This window comes from Gymnoscopelus braueri (genome assembly GCF_963280865.1).
Source record: "Gymnoscopelus braueri genome assembly, chromosome: 22".
NCBI lineage: Eukaryota > Metazoa > Chordata > Actinopteri > Myctophiformes > Myctophidae > Gymnoscopelus > Gymnoscopelus braueri.
This window is the reverse complement of record NC_137624.1, coordinates 43137054-43147327: the sequence shown is the minus strand read 5'-3', so window position 1 is coordinate 43147327 and position 10274 is coordinate 43137054. Positions and strand designations below refer to the sequence as shown.

Below are 10274 nucleotides of genomic sequence, written 5' to 3'. Positions count from 1 at the left end.
AAATGCCATAGTACACATACTGTATGTTACGAGTTTTTTAGCATTCGATGCTTTATTTCAGATAGGTCAGTGTAGAGAGACAGCTAACCAAGGGTAGAGAGAGGAGAGACATGAGAGACAAGGCCGCGGTCAGATTCAAAACCTGGACGTTTAACTCACAAAGAGAACTACAAAAAGTGCTCGTCGGAGCACAGGTCTCCGCCAGGTCAGGTAGGTTAGTGTGGGCCAGCAATGTTCGGAGGTCTTGTGCACTAATTGGCTCTTTAGAACCTTTTTTAGTAGTTAATATAATATATATAAAATTTATTTTGAATGCATGTACTGCTGCACTTTGGATGTTTCATGGTTCACTGACACTGACAACTTTAATTTTCCATTTGAATATGACATAATGTTTCACAACCGATGTTGTACTTTTACCTGTGTGACACATCATGTAATGATATCAAATAAACTTTGCTATCATTCGTGGTTAATATTAAATACATAATCTTGTGTGAAAGGGATAAAGTCCAGCTGCGTGTGGACTGTAAATCAATTTATAACAGGGTGAACAAAAAGGCAACAACACATTTATATAAATATATGAAACACAATGTTTCTTCCTTTATGTTTTACATTACTTTTCATTTATTTTCATATGTCCAGTGTTTGTGTTATTGAGTCTTTAGCTGTTATGTTGGTAGTATAAATGCCTTGTTAATTAATTTCATTAATTTATTTTGTAATCTAATTATTGCTTTAATCGCAAGACTCTTTAGACACACAACTAGAGAATGCAGTTTATACAGAGAGGGAATGAGATGGAAACCTGATTAATTCTTTTGTCACTTTTTGTGTTTATGAAATGATTTATATTGTTGTTTCATATCAAACGGTCTGTTGCTACAACATCAGATTAGACACTTAATTGCAGGATTTATGATTCTGGTAAGTTAATGATTGTCCATTTGACATCCTATCTACAGTTGATCAGATCTGGTCTCTCATCATTCTACTTTACTTGTTCTCCTGTCCTTCAACGAGAGGAAGAATCCATTGGTAAGTAAAGACAACAGAAAATAATGTATTAAACAAAATGACTTTTAAACAGAAGATGTGTTTGATCAATAATAGTAATCATCAAGATTAATATCTTGAAGATTTCCATATATAACTACAAAAGAGAAATCCGATTTTTTGCCCGGGACCCTAATGAGCGAAAATAGCAGATCTTCAAGCTCGCAACGCGGCGCGAAGCGACGTGTTGTGAACTTGTAGATCTGCTATTTTCACTAAGAAGTAAAGCTATTTAAGAAGGTTTACTTATTAAACATTCGTTTTCTAATTTAGGGAATTTCTTTGATTAAAAAATAAGCCTTGCCGAGCCATTAGGGCCATAGGGGGCCATAGGGCCATAATCTCCTGTTTCTGTAGCGTGAGGCAGCTTGATGCACAAGTACACCCTCTGGACCTGATGCTACTATTTCACAAGGAGATTTAGGGAATTTCTTTGATAATCTTTCTTTTAATCACGAAATTATTTTTGAAAAATGCTTGAATTTGTTTTCAACGAGAATTTGTGAATTTGTGTGGAAATCTTTAGAAAATACTTTAAAATAATAATGACAACATTTAGGAAACTAAAAAAATAAAGGGATATTCACTCGCGAACCGACCCACTGTTTGGGAAACAGTGATCTAAGCTATAATGTGTGTTGCATGCACTTGTTAATTCATTTCATTAATTTATTTTGTAATCTAATCACCGGTATTGTTTTAATCGTAAGACTCTTTAGACACGCAACTAGATAATGCAGTTTATACAGAGAGGGAATGAGATGGAAACCTGATTAACTTTTGGTGTTTTTGTGTTTATTTTATGAATTGTGTTTCCCCCATCAGATCAACTGTTACTCATGAAATTATTTATGAAAAAACGTTTGAATATGTTCAACTCATGATAATCTTTAGAAAATCCTTTAAAATAATAATAATGACAACATTTAGGAAACAAAAAACAAAGTGACTCCCAACCCACTGTTTGAGAAACATTGATCTAAGCTATAATGTGTTGCATGCACTGTTTTTTCTTGGTAATTTAATCCAGAACCCTGGTGTGAACTGTGACCCCCCCATCCTCCCCACCTGTGTGTTGATGTGCTGAGGTTCAGTTCAGGTGAGGAAGGCCTCCATTCCCCCACATTACATCACATACTGTAACCAGAGGTTAGCTCCACCATTCTGATTCTGGTTCCTATGGCCCAAGGAAATAAGATTTGTTGTAAACAAAAGACTTTGACATTCACACATACTGTAGCCTATATAGCTTTCTTAATCACAGCCAGGCAGGACATTTAAAGACAAACAGGTGTAATGTATTTCACAGAACAAAACATGAAACTCAGATGAAGAGGGGTTCCATCAAATGGACAAACTTCAAGCACACTCGAGCAAGGATGACGACAGGGCTACTACATATGAGAGAGAGAGAGAGAGAGAGAAAGAGAGAGCGAGAGAGAGAGATAATTGAGTTACTAGTTTCTTTTGAATTATTATTACAAAACACACATTAACCACTTCAGCCCTATTTAAACTTTGGCTATTTTCAAAATATGTTTTATACGTATTGAACTTTCCGCATAATACATTCGGCGTATTGAGTAATTTTACTTTTGGTACTTTAAGTATATTTTGATGCCAATACCATTGTACTTTTACTCAAGTACATTTTGATTACCGGATGTTTAATTTTTACATTTTGCAGTATTGATACTTTTACTTTTTCCACCACTGATTTCTAACTCACTTCCAGGACTACAAACAGTAATCCTATAAGAATCGTATATTCCGATTAACTTTTTTTAAAATTTGATGCTTTATTTCAGATAGATCAGTGTAGAGAGACAGGTAACGGAGCTGAGACATGAGAGACAAGGCCAGGTCAGATTCAAAACCTGGTCCTTGCACTGGATACAGGTTGGCACTAGGGACACCTGGGCACCTCGATATAAAATTGGCTATTTTGTCCAAAATATTAAAAAATACAATATTTGGAAAATGTTTTAAAGTATACATGATAAGAACATGCTTAAACATTCCACAATTAAGGTCTAATATTTCTACAATTGCTACAAACCTGTATATCCAGTCATTTTGGGGCATAAACAAGAAGTTGAAGGATAAAATTAAGTGTGATAATGATGTACCGTACATATTCACATCATGTAGACTTTATATTACTTAAGACAATTTTTCTAATATTTAATGTTTTAACATTTTGGACAAAATAGCCAATTTTACATGGAGGTGCCCATATGTCCCTAGTGCCCACCTATCCTGTTACCCTTACACTCACAAAGAGAATAATGTTCTTGTGCATTAATTGGCTGAGCCACCTGGCAATCCCTCTTTAGAGCTTTTTTTGTAGTTCATATAATAATGATTTTGATGCAATCAAAGTGCTGTACTGATGCACTTTGGACTTCGGGCATATTGTTAGTTAAAATTATGTTTCATGGTTCACTGCCAACTTAATTTTTTTCCCCCTTTGAATATGACAATGTTTTACAACCAATGTTGTACTTTTACCTGTGTGACACAATTAATGATTAATGATTAATGATTAACAAAATAAACTTTGCTATCAATCATAGTTAATATTAAATACATAATCTTGTGTAAAAGGCTGTGTGGACTGTAAACTAATTTACAGCAGGGTGAACCAAAAAGGCGACAACACATTGATATAAATATGATATGAAACACAATTTGTTTAAAACAACAAACACACAACTAGAGAATGCAGAGGGAATGATATGGAAACCTGATTTACTGTTTGTGTTTATTTTATGAAATGTGTTTCCCCCATCAGATTTATGTGTTTGATCAATAATAGTAATCATCAAGATTAATATCTTGATGATTTCCATATTTACAAAAGAGAAATCAGATGTTTTGCCCGGGACCCAAATGAGCGAAAATAGCAGATCTGCAAGCTCGCAACGCGGCACGAAGTTGTGAACTTGTAGATCTGCTATTTTCACTAAGAAGTAAACCTATTTAAGAAGGTTTACTTCTTAAACATTTGTTTTCTAATTTAGGGAATTTCTTTGATTAAAAAATAAGCCTTGCCGAGCCATGAGGGCCATAGAGGGCCATAGAGGGCCATAGAGGGCCATAGAGGGCAGGAGCCTATCTCCTGTTTCTGTAGCGTGAGGCAGCTTGACACACAAGTACACGCTTTGGACATGATGCTAGTATTTCACAAGGACATTTAGGGAATTTCTTTGATTATTTTTCTTTTAATCACGAATTTATTTTTGAAAAATGCTTGAATTTGTTTTCAACTCATGAGTATTTGTGAATTTGTGTGGAAATCTTTAGAAAATCCTTTAAAATAATAATAATGACAACATTTAGCAAAAACATAAAGGGATATTCACTCGCGAACCGACCCACTGCTTGGGAAACAGTGATCTAAGCTCTAATGTGTGTTTTTTCTTGGTAATTTAATCCAGAACCCTGGTGTGAACTGTGACCCCCCCATCCTCCCCACCTGTGTATTGATGTGCTGAGGTTCAGTTCAGGTGAGGAAGGCCTCCATTCCCCCACATTACATCATAGACACACCTAGACCTGAGTTCTGATCCTGACATTTTTACGGATTTTTTAATTTAACGGAAAATACTTGTGTGGTAAAATTGTGTTAACGAGCCATGTTGAAATGTAAGTTTATTCTACTTATTTGATATCAACACATTTTAATCTGTATTTAGGATACAGCTTGTGTGAGTGAAGACTGACCTGGATGACGTTATGGCAGAATCACTGACTACATCACCTGGTGAGTCCAGTCACATGTTACCTCATACATATATAATATAATATAATAATAAAATATGTGAACTTTCACTGAATCTGTTGACAATTACATTACATTTAATTCAGCCACATCACAAACCTTCTAAACCATTTTTCTCATTTTGCTTTTATTGTTTTGGTTTGATGTTTTGAGTAGCCTGGCTGTAAAGGGACATATAACTGTATTTTGACAGTTGCTGGTATCCCAGTCAGGTCTGCTACTACCAGACACAGACTAGTTCATTGCTGTCAGGTGGAAACCATGTATATCCAAAACCGTTACTTTTCAGGAAATGGATGAAAAATAACCTGTTGCTCCAATGGATCTAATGTAGTTATTATTTAGTCACAAACTCTTGTTAATACTTTTCATTGGTTCAATATTTATGAACCCCACAGACACACTCATCCACTTTCAACCTTGCAACTTTCAAAAGTTTACAGGATGTTGCATTGTGACGCACTGTGAGCTTGTAGATCAGCTATTTGTGCTTCTATAGTATAAAATAGGGCATTAATTTATGAGAAAACATAAAAAGATGAAATATGGATTTACGGTTTCTGCGCGACAGCAATGATATTAGATTATGGCAGGAGTGGACGACTCCTTTTTTTTTGGCATGAGATCTATTGTTTTACAAGGCTGGAGAGACAGTCTCATTAGTCATTATAGGCTGCTAATTAATATAAGAAGGTTGAAGGCAGAAGATAAGACAGAGATAATGAAGGATAATGCAAACATAAGTACATAATGGAATAATAAAAAGAAACAGCATAATAGTTTAATATGAATAATAAAGACAAGATGAAAAGTGTTATGCACGTCAAACAATATTAATGCAAAGATTATTGGGAATACTGATGACAACTTGACAAGACAATGTCTCGGTTATCAATCTGTGTTATTCTTATTCTGAAATAAATAAATAACCAATAAATAGAAGCCTTCCAAAACACCCATACTGTAGTTTAGAATAGCTGTCAAAATTAATGAATTAATTTATATGTCTCATCCTTATGAAAATCTGACAGCAAGAACAGGGACATTGTAACAAATGAATAAATACAAATGAGCTACAATCTGTGTGAGCATCTCAATCTACTTCTGACTTCAACTTTATTATCCTCATGAGGACGTTTTCTTGGTCCATTGCTCCAGATAAAACATACATAAAATCCACAGTAAAACAACAACAGATTGCACAGTGACTACAGCACACATACACACTTTGGGGTCTTCAACAGGGGGTCCGGGACCCCTAGGGGGTCCTCAGAGTTACTACAGGGGGGCCGCCAAATCTTTGAGTGATAGGATATATTTTTTAAAGCAGCAGGGTATCAGTGTCCACTTTGGACACAAATAACATGGCAGCCAACGTCTTTGACTTCATTACCCAAGAGTCTCTGCAAGCATGTCCGGCAGGACGCACTGTGATTGGCCAGTCTTCACTTTGACTGGCAGTTCTGCCTTGGTGTCTTGGCAAATGCCAGGGTGAAACTCATTGTCTCCCCTTTACATAGTAATACAGTCAAGCCCCTAACAGGGACCCCCCTGAGTCTATACATGGAAGGATTTATGGAAGGATGATTGTTATTGCTTAAACATGTAACTTTATAATTTTGTGGGCCTTAATATGCTATATAGTTGTTAAAAAGTTACATAGTGCTGCTTTAACCCTAGCATCCCTATTCTGACTGGTTGAAACTAACTGTCAAACAAAGGTTGAAAGATCACTTCTTGCAAAAGTGGCAAAGTGAACTTATGACATCATGTGACATTTATGTCGAGTGCTAACGAGAGTTGAAGTTATAACAAATAAAATAATAATAAGTACAGACAGACCATTTGTAATTTCAGGATGAATAACACGAGAATTCCAAAGGTTACTGGCAGATATAAAGGGCTGGAAAGAAGCCAGAGGTTATGCAGTTGTAATGACAATCGAGTTTCACGTTCTGTTGTACATTTTAGACATTAAATACCTGCTAAAGTTATACAGTATAACTCTGCTGAAATTAATTTTATTACTGCAATCTGATAAGCCAAAAGTTATTTGTTAATTGGGTCCTTTTCTGAAAAACGTTCTTCCTCTGTTCAAATAATGCTTGCCATGCCTTTTGCTACGTCTGTATGAATATTGTTATGTATTGTATGATTTATGAATCTGTGCTCCATAATCATAAATACATGATGATGATGATGAGGAACTTTAGCCACAAATAGCAGATCTACAAGCTCACAATGCTTCGCAGAGCTTGCAGATCTGCTATTTTCGGCAAAGAGGTTTGGTGTAGAGGGAAAAAAGAGCCAACCAAGTACAGAGTGAAAGTATTGACTGTTTAAGTGGTTAAACGTCTGAAAATACACATTAACATGAATCCAACATTTAAAATACACATTAACATGAATCCAACATTGATGAGTGACTGTTAAACAAGTCTATGAAGCTGATCTATGAAATCTATGAAAAAGTTTAAACTGCAACACAATTTTATACATATGTAGTGGGGGTCCCTGCTTGAATCTACCTCCTTTCAGTGAGTAAAGCTGAAGTGAATCACAGCTGTTTTGTTGTGGTGTTTCATTTGTAGAAGATTTGTCATTTTGCTATCGAAAAAAAACACACCAGTATTTTTTACTTACCATCTGCTGTAGTTTTACAATTTGCTCTGAAATTTACATAATTCATTCACCTGTACTTTGCAATGATAAAGGTAGGGTGAGTGATAGTTATTTGTTAGAACAAATATTGAATGGTTAAAAGGTTAAAGGTAGTTTTCAGTGTCCCATGAGCCCATGAGTCCCATTTTGGGCATCACTTCCTGTTGTCACTCATTCAATTCATTTGAGTGATCTGTGTCAGTCAATAATAATGTGGGAACACAACCTGACAGAAATCAGAAATCAAAGCTTCATCTCTCTCTCAGCTAGGGGGTCCTTGGCCTGAAAAACACATTGAAGACCCCTTTATTAAATCACAATGAGACCAGAGTAAAACAATAACATCTAATAAAACCAGTTCATCACTTAATGGTCAAGTTAGATATAAAGTAACAGTTGATGGACACCTTTATCATGTTTTACAGACTGTTGCAGAATATTGAGTTGTGTTGGTTTGGCTGCAGTCTAACATGGTCCTGTGTTGCATTTACAATCACACAGATAAGACAAGTTTACATAAAAAGTACATTCCATGCTGCAATTTCATGTTCTTTGAAATTACACAGTCCCTGAAGTAACATTTAGATTGTCTATAATAACGTCATTATGTGGTGTATGCGTGTTGTAACCTTTGATCACAGTTGATCTTTGTAGCAGGCTCTCTATAATAATTTGATTAATCATTTATCTAAGAGAAGAAATTAAAACAAGGAAAAACCTACAGTTGTATAATAAACAGGAAACTAAAACAGAATCATGATACATTAAGGGCCATATATGTAATTTAGAAATTAACCTTGAATATTCTGAATTACGTATATGGCCATTAATTCCATATACGATGGATAAACCATCTCTCCAGTAGTTCATAGTAAATAGAACAGTAGTTCATATGTGGAGCACATTGATGATAACTCAAGGCAACAGTAAACCCACGTGCATGTGACCGTCATGCCTAGGCAGGCAGCAATAATACACTGTTGACTCCCATAGTGAATAAAACAAATACTATGCAATTAACCTATTGTGTATTTGGTGAAAAAGGGGTGGAAGCAAAGAACACCCAGTTTTATGTATTTCCTCCTTCTTTGGGCTCTGCCCCACAATTAAATAAATATTCAAAATCACAACTGACAATCATGACAGGCTGCAAGATCTTAAACCAGCAGAAGTTCATAGTGTGGGTATATCTATCCACACACACACACACACACACAAACATTGGAAAGTAATGATGGAAATATTGGTCAATGATTTACTTCAAGTGATTACAGTGTATCCATATTATATGACAGGTAATTGGAAAAGACATACACCACAGAATAGAGGCACTAATATAAATGACAACCTATATTGATATAATTATCTTTTTGTCTATATTCTATCGTTACAGATGGCCAGGGTGAGAAACCTCTGAAACGGAGCAACAGCTTGAATCTACCTCCTTTCAGTGAGTAAAGCTGAAGTGAATCACAGCTGTTTTGTTGTGGTGTTTCATTTGTAGAAGATTTGTCATTTTGCTATCGAAAAAAAACACACCAGTATTTTTTACTTACCATCTGCTGTAGTTTTACAATTTGCTCTGAAATTTACATAATTCATTCACCTGTACTTTGCAATGATAAAGGTAGGGTGAGTGATAGTTATTTGTTAGAACAAATATTGAATGGTTAAAAGGTTAAAGGTAGTTTTCAGTGTCCCATGAGCCCATGAGTCCCATTTTGGGCATCACTTCCTGTTGTCACTCATTCAATTCATTTGAGTGATCTGTGTCAGTCAATAATAATGTGGGAACACAACCTGACAGAAATCAGAAATCAAAGGGTCATACTAGTCTACGACTACTATTAGCTGTAGTTTAACTCCAGTCCAATTTGTTTCCCACATTGAGACTGGACGCACAGGTGAGGCGCGTCCTAGTGAGACATGACAGAATGGGTTTCATTTGGTGCCGGCCTGCGCACGCATACTGGTTCTTATCAGTGTGACGTCGTCTTAAGGGGTCTATAGAGACACACGGCCTCCTACAAATTCACACCCACAATTGAGGCAGCTCACCCACTCGAGGTCCGGGAGAACGATGTACTGCAGTTGTCAATGCAATCTCTATGAGAGATAGGATATGAGAGTTAGCCTACTTTTAAAATGATCCTACATGAACTGGAGACGATATAGAGTTGAATAAAAAATATGTTTCCAAATGTATAGAGTGTCGTTATCAACATATCTTCTTGTTTTCTCAATTGTTGATGTGTTTCACATTTAATTTCCACTTTAATGGGTTACCCATAATGTTAACACAGCAGAGGGGAGATGGTAGACAGACAAGTAGTCACTGCCTTTACGAGCCTTTGTCTATGAAATGAATACCAAAGTCCGCAAGGACTTTTTTAGACGGACCTTTTAGACAAAGTATTATAAATGTAATTGTGATGTTACATTTTTTTGCCTGAAAAATTTCAATCAATCAATCCCGACTGACTTTGTTCATGTCTATATTTTCAACATCTCATAGGCTTATATTAATTTTCTACCTACCGCGGAGCTCCAACGGTACATGAAAAATTTAAATGTGTGGTTTTACCGCTGTTGTATTAACTTGCCTGAATGTATGGGGAAATAACCCAACTAAATGGAGGAGTGACATACAGTATTCTGACATATTCAACTACTTAGGGAATTCTCCAGGTTAGTATTAATATACAATTAGTCTTGCAAGATGCTGTTTGGATAATTGTCCAAAATAAATATCCTAAAATGATACATGAGA

The 10274-nt window shown here is 35.7% G+C and overlaps 1 protein-coding gene across 1 annotated transcript in view; it reads left to right on the top strand.

Moving 5' to 3' along the window:
- Positions 1-973: 973 nt before the first annotated feature.
- Positions 974-10274, top strand: part of LOC308079054 (GTPase IMAP family member 8-like) — a gene marked incomplete at its 3' end in the record, with an annotated part of 48387 nt that continues 39086 nt past the window's right edge. Inside the window, exons 1-2 of the mRNA XM_080420390.1 lie at positions 974-1041; positions 2090-2158. The remainder of the gene's footprint in view (positions 1042-2089; positions 2159-10274) is intronic.